This window comes from Hylobates moloch, unplaced genomic scaffold, assembly GCF_009828535.3.
Source record: "Hylobates moloch isolate HMO894 unplaced genomic scaffold, HMol_V3 SCAFFOLD_14, whole genome shotgun sequence".
Taxonomy (NCBI): domain Eukaryota; kingdom Metazoa; phylum Chordata; class Mammalia; order Primates; family Hylobatidae; genus Hylobates; species Hylobates moloch.
In genome coordinates this window covers 48,493,914-48,506,432 of record NW_026652289.1, presented here as the reverse complement: position 1 = coordinate 48,506,432, position 12,519 = coordinate 48,493,914, and the positions used below count along the sequence as shown (strand labels likewise).

General features: G+C 41.8%; 1 protein-coding gene across 2 annotated transcripts in view; it reads right to left on the bottom strand.

Annotated features, from left to right (window-relative positions):
* CTXND1 (cortexin domain containing 1) overlaps positions 1–12,519 on the bottom strand; it is a 194,844-nt gene that overhangs the window by 139,933 nt on the left and 42,392 nt on the right. The window lies entirely within an intron of this gene.

The window sequence follows — 12,519 nt, the reverse complement described above, 5'->3', positions numbered from 1 at the left end:
TGATAGAGGTCTGTGGGGGCAGAGGACCATGAAGGGAAAGAGGCAGGGGAGGGGACCTCAAACCAGGGATGCACCAAAAGCTGAGGTTGAGTGGTAAACAAAAACGAGATCATTTGGTGGATTTTCCACATAGAGCTAAAAACAGTTGGAGGACAGGTTGCTAAGGAGAGAATGCAAAGTGAGTGGCCTGGAGCCAGGACGGGAGGGGTCTCCTTCAGACCATCGCCTGCTACAGCAGCACTTGGATTCTTAGATGGGATGTTAAAACTCCTGGAGTCTGCCTGAGGACCAGGATCTTCTTATTCCACCCAATATAAAGAGTCATGCTTAACTTTTCACATTGTGCTTCGATTAGAAACCTGACCATCATGTCGGTCTCTTTACTCACACCCTGAATGTTGTAGCTGTCATGTATATTACATCTATATACACTGAAAACCCCACTTCACAATGTTATCATCTTTGCTTTCAACCATAATTCATACCTTTAAAAACTTAGAAGAATGTAAATCTATTCTATTCACCCCAGTAGTTACAATTTCTATGTCTCTTTAATTCTCAGTTTCCCCAGTCGTTTCCCTTCTGCCTGAATAACTTCCTTCAGCATTCTGAAAGAGTAAGTCTGGTGGATTCTCTTGATTTTTTTTTTCATCTGAGAATATCATTTTCTGATTATTTCTGTGGCATATTTTGTCTAGGTATAGAATTCTGAGTTAACAGTTTTGTTTTTTTTTTTTCTTTCAGCATTTAAGAAACATGGTTTCGCTGCCTCTGGCAGCCGTGGCTTCTAATGATAAATTTGCTGTCGTTTGAATTGTTGTTTCCCTATGAGAGAGAAATGTATCCTGTTTCTCTGGGTTTTCTCATGGCATTTTTCTTTTATTTAGTATTTGATAGATGGTTAGGATGTGTTTAGACATGGGTTTCTTTGAGTTTATTCTCTTTGGAAGTGGCTGGGCTTCTGAAATCTGTAAGCTTGTCTTTTACCAAATTTAGGAAATTTTCTTCAAAACATTTTTAAATACCACTGCATTTTCTTCTCTCCTGTGGGACTCTATTGAATGAATGTGAGACTTTTTATACTGGTGCTTAGGCCATTTAGGTCCTGTTCATTTTTAAAAATCATTTTTGCTTTCTGTTGTTTAGAATGGACAATTTCTATTGAACTAGCTTCGAGTTCAATTAATTTTCCTCTGTCATCTTCATTCTGCTATCATCATGTGAAGTGGAGGGGGAGAGTGGAGTGATGCAGCTCCAAGTTTAGAAATGCCAAGGATTGCTGGAAGCCTCCAGAAACTAGGAGAGAGGCAAGGAAGCAGTCTCCTCTAGAATCTTCAAAGAGAACATGGCTCAGCCAATACCTTAATCTTAGGTTCCTAGCCTATAGAACTGTGAGGGAATACATTTTTCTTGTTTTAAGCCACCAAATTTATGGTAATTTGTATGGCAGCCCTAAGAAAACTGCATTGGTATTTACCCATATCTCCTGTTCTGGTCCCCAGGCATAATTTGGGTAAATATCAGATAACAGCTGATAAAATACTGGTTCTACTAAGAGCAAAGAGGACTCTACGGTAAAGGAGCTGCAGGACCTGGTTAATGTGGCCAGAAAGACAGGAGAGTATGCTTAGGAATGGTTCCTGAACTCACTGATTCAGGAGAGGGCTGAATATAAAGTTGGGAATGGGAGATCTGTCACCACAGGAGAAATCTCTTGTACCACAGTGTTTGTGTCCATGGCAAAGACTCTAGAAACAATCCTACTATGCGCTTGGATTCTTGGGAGGGAAGGGACTACATTTCTTAAGTGGAGGAATTAAAAGTCTCAGTAAGTGGGTATGTGGAATGGATCTTGTCTATAAGATCATTTCTTTGGAGGTCCTGAAGGCACTCCTTTTACCAGAACAATGAGGATGGTCTCGATCTCCTGACCTCGTGATTTGCCCGCCCTGGCCTCCCAAAGCTATGAATTATTTTCTTATTCTACCATCAATGGGCAGTCATTTTATTATCTCTTGCTATTATTTTAAAAATAGTACTAAACATCCATTGTATATGATAACATTTATTTCTGTGGGAAATATTCCAAGGAGTAAGATTTCCCGCTCAAAGAATGCTTGAAAATTGTATAGCCATTGCCAAGTTGCTTCCCTTAAAGCTCCATAATAATGCCCATTTCCAACTATGTCTGACAGGATCCGTCTCCTCCACAGCCCAGCTAGCATCAGGGGTCACTGATTTTTAATTTTGCTAGTTTCACTGGCACTTTGATGGATAGTTTCTTTACTACCAGTTTTTTGAACAATGCTGATTGTGTTTACTGGGCATTTGGATTTGCTCCCAATGATTAGCTTCATTTGTTTATTTTTCTTTTTTTTCTTTTTTTTTTTTTTTGGAGATGGAGTCTCGCTCTGTCACCCAGGCTGGAGTGCAGTGGCACGATCTCGGCTCACTGCAAGCTCCGCCTCCCGGGTTCACGCCATTCTCCTGCCTCAGCCTCTCCGAGTAGCTGGGACTACAGGTGCCCGCCACCACGCCCGGCTAATTTTTTGTATTTTTAGTAGAGATGGGGTCTCACCGTGGTCTCGATCTCCTGACCTCGTGATCCGCCCGCCTCGGCCTCCCAAAGTGCTGGGATTATTTTTCGAGTGCCCAATTTTGCCCCTTTCATATGAAATAGAAAGTTATGTTGTTGTCATCTACATATAAAATAATCTTCCAATTCTATTGTTTGTGTACTACATTGTTTTCTGAGCTTTTTTTCTCCACTTCAGTTGCTTAAATATTTTATGGTCAATTACATCTGTCTTTTCTCTTATAGTTGCTGGGTTTCCTATCCAGGTTAAGAAAATATTCCTACATTTCCCTTCTAATTTTCTATTAAAATTGTTAATTTGTTTTTTCTTTAATTCTGTAAATATATATGGTACAGTGGTATTTTTTCCAGAATAATAATCAGTTGAGTCAGCATAATTTATGAAATAAATTACAATATTAAATTTAAAAAAAATTAGCCAGGCGTGGTGGCGGGTGCCTGTAGTCCCAGCTAATCAGGAGGCTGAGGCAGGAGAATGGCGTGAACCTGGGAGGCAGAGCTTGCAGTGAGTGGAGATGTGCCACTGCACTCCAGCCTGGGTGACACAGTGAGACTCTGTCTCAAAAAAAAAAAAAAAAAAAGAAAGAAAATAATTCATAGCACAGCCACATCATTCAATAGTATTTGATAGTCATTAGAATGAAATAGAGCTACAGCAATTGAGCAACAGAAATCTCCTTGAAGTAATATTTAAAGAAAAAATCAAGATGCAGATTAGTATACACAAAATATGCCCATTGGAGTAAAAGTAACAAATACTTGAATATATTTGAATACCTATATGTATTTATGTGTGCATAAAAGAGTAGATACACATGTTTGTGTGTGTGTGCATGATTGTTCAAGCAAGGATAATAAGATAGACTGCTCACCAGATTATTGGTATGAATTATTGTGATTCACTTGTGGGACAGGGATGTAAAGTGGAGAGTTAGAGATGTATTTTCATTCTGTGTTTATTTAAGTGTATATATTATATTTTTGTTATAGATGAAATTAATTTATGTTAAATGACTTAAATTAGAACAAAAAACACAGTGTTAGCACTATATCTACTGACTTAACAGGAAAGCATGGTAGTCAATTGAAAAAATGTGCAGAGCAATGTGGGTAGAGTGTGACCCAGTTTCCAAAAGAGCACAGCAAACAGCTGTACATGTGTGCCTCTGACTATATATATGTGTGTATCTGAGCAAAGAGAAATATATAGAAGGATATACAAGTGCTTTTTCACACTGGTACCTTCAAGGAGAGGTGCAATTTACATTTGAGGGACAGTTCTGATTATAACTTTGTCTTTATAAAGTTTTGTACTTTGCACATGTTTAAATAGGGATGTAAGACTTTTCTAAGTTAAAAAAAAGCACAGATATATATATATATATTTTTTTAATTTTGGATATATTTTTTGAATAAGGATAAAAGTACCTTTAAAGTTGGATTTAAAGATTTGAGCCATGGAATGACTACACCTACAGACTGCACAAAGTCAGCCTCGGAGAGGTCTTGCTTGCTATTTGGAGACAATGACCTCTTCTGGCCTCTATACCTATAAATGACCAAAAGAATTATGTAAAGGTTAATGCATCATTTTCCAAACAACTCTGGAGTGTACCTGTCTACTTGGAAGGAAGAAGGCTGGACACAATTTGCAACTCACTATGTAACCACTAGAAGATTCTAGAAGATTCTCTGATGTGCCACTCCCACCTTTCTCTCCTGATTGGTGTAAAGGAAAACCCAACCTGGTGCATTCAAGGCTACTTTCCAGGACTGCATTTGGAGGACATTAACTGGAAAGATGCAGATTTTAAGGAAAAAGATTTTGGCCAAATCACTTTGGACAGTTGGAAAACCCCAGCTTGTGCTCACCCTGGAGATGCCAGACCTCTTCAACTTCAGTACCTCTAAGAATCATAAACTTTCCTTCCTCATCATCAGGAAAATGCAAGCCTGGGCTTTTGGATTCGGATGTTGAAGGCTGCATGGCCCTGTGCCCTGGGGTGGAGGCCTCTGAGAATGGAGAGTAGTGCACATGAACTCGCTGGCCCTGCGTCCTTGTCTGTGAGCCCAGGGATCCCTGTCTGGTCTCAGGGATCCTGGGGACTTCTCCATCCGCATTGTTCTCCCTCTTCTTTTGAAATCCCATGACATCTTTCATCTTTCTAGACATCTATCATTGGCCTGCAAATATCTGGGGGAACCACTGTGGGAGACAGAGTTCCTGTGCACAGTGGTACAAGTGGTAGCAGTGCCTTATAACGAGCTACACTGTTTGAAAACATTATCATACATACTGGGACTTTTTTGGTTTGTAATGGAGGATCTTCAAGATAATTTCTTTCCTGTATTGCAACATTTGTTTAATGCCAAATTAATTTGCTTCTTTGGGACTTGGAAACGATCTAATTTCTCCTGAATATACATAATCTGTAATTCTCTGAGATGTGTCTATGAAAGTGATTTTCTTAGCAAATTTAGTGTTAGCATTCAAACAGGAGAATTGCTCACCTCGCTTCAACCTCTTTATAGAAGAGGCATTTATAGGAAGAATTATGCTTACAGAATACTTCTCTGACTTTAAGACTCTGCCATGTGTACATCTTTCTTGTGCTTTTTCTAAGTAACAGTTAAAAGTTAACATGGCCTTGCTCTGAACAGAAACTCTCTCACATGTCCTTGTTAGATGGACTCCATCAGGGAAAAGGCAGAAAACAGACATCCGTATCTGAGAGCCTTTTGATGCCACAAGCGCCAATGGCCCAGACATAAAAACCTCCCCTGAGTGGACCCAGGGGCTGGATATGTCAGCCTAAGGGTCTGTGCTAGTTTCTGGGTATGAGAGTAGATTGGAGGTTCAGGATCAACACAGATGAGAGCAGTTTGTGGATGGGACTGGGTAAATCTTCAAGGAGAGACACAGTTGAAGAAGAGCTCTTGGAAGGGGTGAGAGGATCAAATAAACAAAAAGACACAGGGTCGTGCCAGGGGAGGGCAGCCCAAGTGCTGGCCAGAGAACGTGTGGGGTGCAGACACTGGTCTGGGAAAGGGTGCGGAACTAGGATAATAGCAGAAGCTCAGTTAATTAGATCAGGAATTTAAAATCCGATTCTGAAGTGAGACTTGGCTGTGAGGGGTTGTGAAGCCCTAGGAAGAGGTGGGCAGGAAACAGAGGAGGAGAAGGGACTGTTCTGGAGCATGGGGAGTAGGGTCTGCCCAGCCCTCCTCCCCATCCAGACTGGGGGCAGCTGCAAAGCTAACCCTGTCAGTGTCGGGGGCCTGGGGTCAGTGTGAGCTCCCTCCAGCTCCCACTTCCATACCTACTGCTGTTATTTCCTTAATTCCTCAAGTGATATATGAATTCTTTCTCACAAGTAATGAGGAACTGAAGGACAGGTCTCCCTACCTGCCCGTTCTGGCTATGCTCTCTGTTCCACTTTCCCACTTCTTCCTTTCCATGGACATAAGGACCCAGGCTTAAACACCTGAGATAGTCATCTGCCCCTATTCAGGAAAACCCTTCAGACTCACAGTAGAATTTTTTGGTCCTCCCATTCATTTATTCCTTCAGTTATTCCTTCCCATTACAAACTTTTGTTAATTGTCCACTAGATAACAGTGAGAACTTCCTCAGGGAAACCTTAGCCAGCCTCATCCCTTACTCCAAATCCTACATGTTCCCTCTTCTGACGAGGAGTCCAGGGGACATCAGACCTGTGGCCCAGCTCTGATCCCTGAGAGGCAGCTTCATCCCCTACCTTTCGGAGGAAGGCCTCTTCCTTCTGTGTTGCTGGCTCATCCTGTCCCGTTGGAGGAGAGCCAATAGGGTCGTCTCTGAAGGATTTCTAAGCCTCCTTTCAGTTGTAGGTGTGCCCAGCCTCTCTGGGATTGGGACTTTGCTTCGGCCCTGGGTTTCTGTGACTCGGTAGCTAGGGCCTGTCCTGCAGGAGATGTGGGACCCCCACCCTCTGAGAGCTACTGGAAGCTGAGTGAGCGTCAGGCTTCCAGAGCCCTGTGTGACGTCATTGCTGACCTAGTCCAGTGGGGTGGGCCACGATGACAGGCACACCTGGCAACTGGTGATGGGGGCTTGGAGCAAGGGGGAAACGTGGGTGGGAAATTATATAATTCTTTACCAAAATGGACTTGAACCTTTCCTTGCTCCCATGGAGTTTCCATTTCTCAAGGAAAGAGATGCTGCAGGGAATGGTGACAGACTGTGGTGGGGTGTGGCTTCCCCCAGACCTCCCCCTGCCTCTGTTTGAAACTCTTCACCCTAGTCTTAGTCACACAAGGTCCCCCTGAATCCCTTCAGGTCTCCACACCTGAGTCTCCTCACAGCTGGTCCCTGGACAGGAAAATTGTCCTCACCCTCCCTCAGAGAACATGGGGTGGAGCAGAGCTGCCTGCACCAGCTGCTGCCTGTGTCCCAACCCCATCCCAGGCCTGGGGGTCTGGGACACCTAAGTGTCCTCTCCCTGCTCCTTCCCTGCATCTTCAGATGGAGAGCACTCTGCCCACCTCGCAGGGTTGTGAGAGGCTTCATTTGTGGACCCGTGGAAAACATCTAGGACAGTGGCTGCTATAGGACACAGTCACACAAACGCTCACTGTTAACCCTGCAGGTCACAGCTTGCAGAGGGTGCCCAGATGTGGTGATGTCCCTGCCTTATGGATTCAGAGCATGATAAGCCCTCATCATGTCACTCAAGGGCCACAGGGGAGGCTCCTTTACAAACTGTCCCTTCCTCTTAAAGGACTGGAATGAACTTTGGGGCAGAGACCAGGTCTGCCTCATGCCTTAGTCCCATAGAGTAGGGCAGTGCCTGACACGGAGCAGGTATTAGTGTGCATTTATTGAATAAGTGAATGAATAACAATCACACCTAAGACCTGCCCTTACGGGCACTTGTGCAGAACAGGACTGTTTGATCAGATGCCTGAGTTGCCGTCCCTCAAGTGTGGACCCAGGGGACTGGCCTCCCTACTTCCCCAGCCCCATCCCTGAACCCTTAGGAAGGGTCAATGTGAAGCTCCAGTGAGCATGCCCATGCTTTTCCTTGGGGCTGCTGAGACAGTGATCACATCATTGCCTCACAACCAAGGACTGGGGCTCAGCACCCTTGTTCTCAACCTGTCTTAGGGGTTAGGAAGACAGTTGGGGAAAGCCCACTGAGCTCTGCTTGAGTCAGACTCTGCTTCTGTTTTGGAGGCCATCTAGAACAGGAAGCAGCAAATTGTGGGAACTCTTTGAGAAAGGGTTTATAATGTTGAGGTGGTGGGAGGGAGAAGCTGAATATATAGAGGAAAATACATGCTCTCTCCAGGGAAGAGAGAGGTGTGATTCATGTGACTCCAGAGGGCAGGACAGGGACAAGTGGTTGGAATCACAATAGAACAGGGAAGATCTGGGCTTGGTTAGAAATGTAGAGAAGTGCCCCAGGACCCCTCCTTCTCCTCAGGCTCTTCCCTCCCAAGGCACCCCTCACCTTCCACTGTGCCCTCCGGAGAACTCTTCTGGTTTCCTGGATATATCAGATCATTTCTTCCTTCCACAATTTTGTATTTCCAAATCTGGCTCAAGTACCATTTTCAGGCTAAAACTGTCTCTGACCCATCCTTGATGGAGCTTCCCACCCTGTGACATGCACTCTTTTGTACCTACTACAACGCTTTGCCATAGCTTTGAACACACTGGGTTGCATTTACTAATTGTGGTGGATGCAACAACGGCCACATGTTCTTCCTCTTTCTGTATCCACACCCTTGTAATGTGACTCTGCCATTCCTTGAAGAGTAGGAGTCTTTCTCCTTCTTTGGGTTGAGGCTGACCTTATGATTGCCTTCATCACTGGGACAGTAGCAAGCCTGATGCGAGCAGAGACTTGAAAGGAGTTTATGCGTGGGGTTGCAATGATGCTTTTCATACCCTGAGAATCCCTGGGAACAAGCCCAAGGCAGCCCTCTGGTTGATAAGAGACCATGTAGAGACAGCATCCAGCTGTTGCAGTTGAGTTATTTTTTGAGCAGCCAGCCCTCAGCTGACCCAACCCCCAGCTGATCTGGCGGCTGACTGCAGACACATGAGCAAGTCCATCTGGAGCTGCAGAGCCTGGCCTAGAACAGAACTCCAGAATGCCAAGTTACATGATCATGAGCTCATTAAACGGTTGTTGTTTCAAGCTACTGCATTTCCGGGTCATTGGTTACATGGCAAAAGATACCTGATATACTTGTTAACTTGGCTGTTTCCCTCACTTGACTTTCAGGAACCTCTGCTTCATCATTTCTGTACCAACATTATCTGGTATAGGTTCTGATGTATAGCTATTATTTAGTAAGCCTTTGTTGACTGAGTAGATAAATGAATGACATGTATATGTAGGTGTGAATCTGTGCATAAAACCACCTGTTCAAAAAACCACCTTCTTTATATATTTTAAATAAATTGAATTCAACTTCAGATCTCAGCTTCCCAAACTGATGGAAAATTTAAGCTTATTTATTCTTAGGTTACTCCCCACCCAGAGTTGTGCAGTGACTCCCAGGGTCTAATGAAAAACCCAGGCATTGGAGAAGCATCTCAACAAAGCCTTTCCCTCATCACGTGTGGTGTCTCTAGAAACATTGGTTGGCGGCTTCCATATCCTTCTTGAGCACAAGCACTGTGGCAGACCCAGGAGTCCCATGATATAAGGCTGGGCTCCCCTAGGCACTTCCATTTCCCTCCAGATGCTGCCACCTACTCCAGGGCACCTCCCAGAAACAGGGCCCGCCCTTCCTAATGTCTAGAACTCTCTCCTTCCCTTTCTCAACTCCCTATGCCCCTCTCAGCCTCTCGTTCACTTCGTGTAATGTCAGTGAGCTGAAGTTTTTACAACAGACACCCTGAAAGCCATGCACTTAGGCAGCTTCTGATCTGAGCCCAAAATGAGGTGGGACAGGAAGAAACACAGAAGATTTTATATGAATTTAATGTTTTAATAAATTATCTTTCCATGTGTCCTAAGGGCCCTGCACAAGAATTCTCTCAGGCCTCTTATAAGTTGCAAGATGATTAAAAGAGAATTTTTATTTGTGTCATAATATACTGGGCAAGATGCAAAGAGCAGAGAGACAGCACTACAGGAAGGATGCAATAGCAGTTGGGGAGAGGAAAAACTTCCCATCAGTTCTTTGTGGCATCTTCATCAGCACACTCCACCTCCTTAAAAGTCACTGCAAGTATTACTGATTACCTCACACCTCCTCAAAGAGCATCTCTCAAATTCCCACAAGCAGTAATTGCTTTGTGCTCCACTTGCAGCTGCATACATAATTATGTTTAAAAAAATACAAAAGCAAATAAGGTAGGAGGTTAACATAATAAAATGAAACTGAAATAAAATTTATTTTTCATATTTACTTGGTGTAATCTTTTCAAGGTGTCTACCCAGGTTTATAGCAAAGAGAGGACTCAGAGAAACACAGCTGTAAAATAACAGGTATCACTCCCTGGTTACATTATTTGTGTGTTGTATTGCTTGTATATCATCTGCCTCCTCCTCAAAAATGGAAGGTCCACAAGGATACGAATTTGTCTGCTGTGTTTCTCAGCATATTCCTGCTGCATGGGACAGTGCCTAGCACCTAGGAAGTGCTCAAAAATATTTGTTGAATGAATTCATGAATGTTGATGAGTTTGTTAAATTTGTACTGCTCTCCTTATTTACATCAGTGAAAACAAAGATAAGGAAATAGAGATTATTACTCATATAACTCAGGATTAAATACAATGAGGAAAGAGCTTGTATAATAAAGTGACTGAAAAAAATAAAATTTTCTTCACTTGTGTGTGGAGAGAGATACTCTGCTTCTTGCATGCACATTGTAGGATGTTTCAGCTGATATACCCTGGTCTGGTGGTGTGTATAAATGCACAAAGGCGTTTAATTTAAAAAAATCCTGCTCCAGTTCAAGAATTATCCTTCAGAAGTTTTTTAAATGAGTAAAAAGGAATATATGAGAGCAGCATAATCTCTACATTCTCTTTTTTCCAATTTTGTAAAAGAGGACAGTGAAGGAGGCAGTTTTAGCATTATGAAAAATAAGCAGATCTGTAAATTGTAAAAGAGAGGACAGATGTTGTGAGTTTCTGCTGTCATTGATTGAATGTCCATGACCAAGACCATGGTGTTGCACAACTCCGGGGGTTGCCATTTTCTCACAGGCTATGCAGATGACATTTCCTGAGTTGCACAGTGTATAGCCTTCACAATTCTATGGGCTGGCCCTACCCACAATATATCAGACAAAGTCCTATGTGTGTATATTCAATCTTATTCTCAAAGCCACTGTTCAAAGTTAGGGTGATTAATTTTCTTTATTAGAGAATAGCAGGCTATGACTCTGACAGGTTAAATGGCTTGTTGAAGCCTACAGACCACTCTTTGCAACCTGCCAAACTTTCACTTTGACATGGAGGACTCCTGTTATCATTTGTTGTAGGACAGGTCTATTTGCAATGAACTCCTTCAGTTTTTGTTTATCTGAGACAATCCAAATTTCTCTTTCATTTGAATGATAATTTTGCTAGATATAAGTTCTTGGTTGACAGTTCATTTTTTTTTCTTTCAGCACTTTAAATATGTCTTTGTCCTTCCTTCTCTCCTTCAGGGTTTTCGATGAAAAATATGCTATTAATGTTATTGAGAATTCCGTGTGTGTGATGATTTGCTTCTTTTTTGTTGTTTTCAAGATTCTCTGTTTTTTGCTTTCAGCAGTGTGACTGCAATGTGTCTCAGTGTGAATCCCTTTGGGTTTATCCTGCTTGGAGCTGTTAAGCTTCTTGGATATGTAAATTCATGTCTATTCATTGGTATTTATTCTACTATATATTAATTTCAGATATAAACTTAAGTACAAAGATAATTATATAAAAAATTTGAGAGTGGTTGCCCCTAGGGAGTGGGAAAAAATTATGGTATGGGGAAAGGAATTTCTGTTTTCCTTAACAAGCTTTGCAGAACAAGTTGACTCTTCAAACTGAGTGCATATATAACTTTGATAAAGTAAACATTAAATTGTAATAAACAGGCAAAAGATAGAAACAATCTACAAAAAATGAAATACAAATGGCTCAACCACACTCATAATAACAGAAGTGAAAAGAGAGAACATTATCACCTATCTGATTGGCAAAGGTCAAAAAGGTTGGTAACACATTGTATTGACAAGAGTGAGAGGTGACAGGCATTCAAATACATTCTTGATACAATGACATCAGGTTTGACTTTATAAAAGGCATTAGGTAATGTTTATTAACATTACAAATGCACACGCCTTTTGGCCTAACAATTCTAAATCCGGAAGTTTATGCCACGGGTACACTCACTAAGGTGCTCATAATTTTTTTAAATTATATATGCACAAAATCAGCATTGTTTGGAACAGCAAAAGATTTGAAACAAATGTTCATCAGTAGGGGACTGGAAAAATAAAGTTACAGCCGTACAATAAAGCACCATGGAACCATAAAAAAGAATGAGGACATTCTAAAGTACTTATATGAAAATATATCTAGGACATTATGCTAAGTGGAAAAAAAGCATAGTTTAGAACAGTGTATATGGTATGATTCCATTTGTGTAAACAAGAGGAAAAGGGAAGAATTTCTATATACATATGTATTTCCTTGTATATTCATAGAAACATTTCTATTTTGATACCAAACAATTTGTTTCCTCTGGAGAGTGGAACTGGGAAGCTAAGGGTAGAATTGAGAGGGGGACATTGTATCTCCTTATGCTTTTTGGATTTGAATCATGTAAATGTATTACCTATTCAAATAAATTAATTCAAATAGTAAGAATAAATGACTGAATGAATAAACAAAATAATTCATTTAATAAATAGAAACACACATTACACATTCCTTTCTGCAA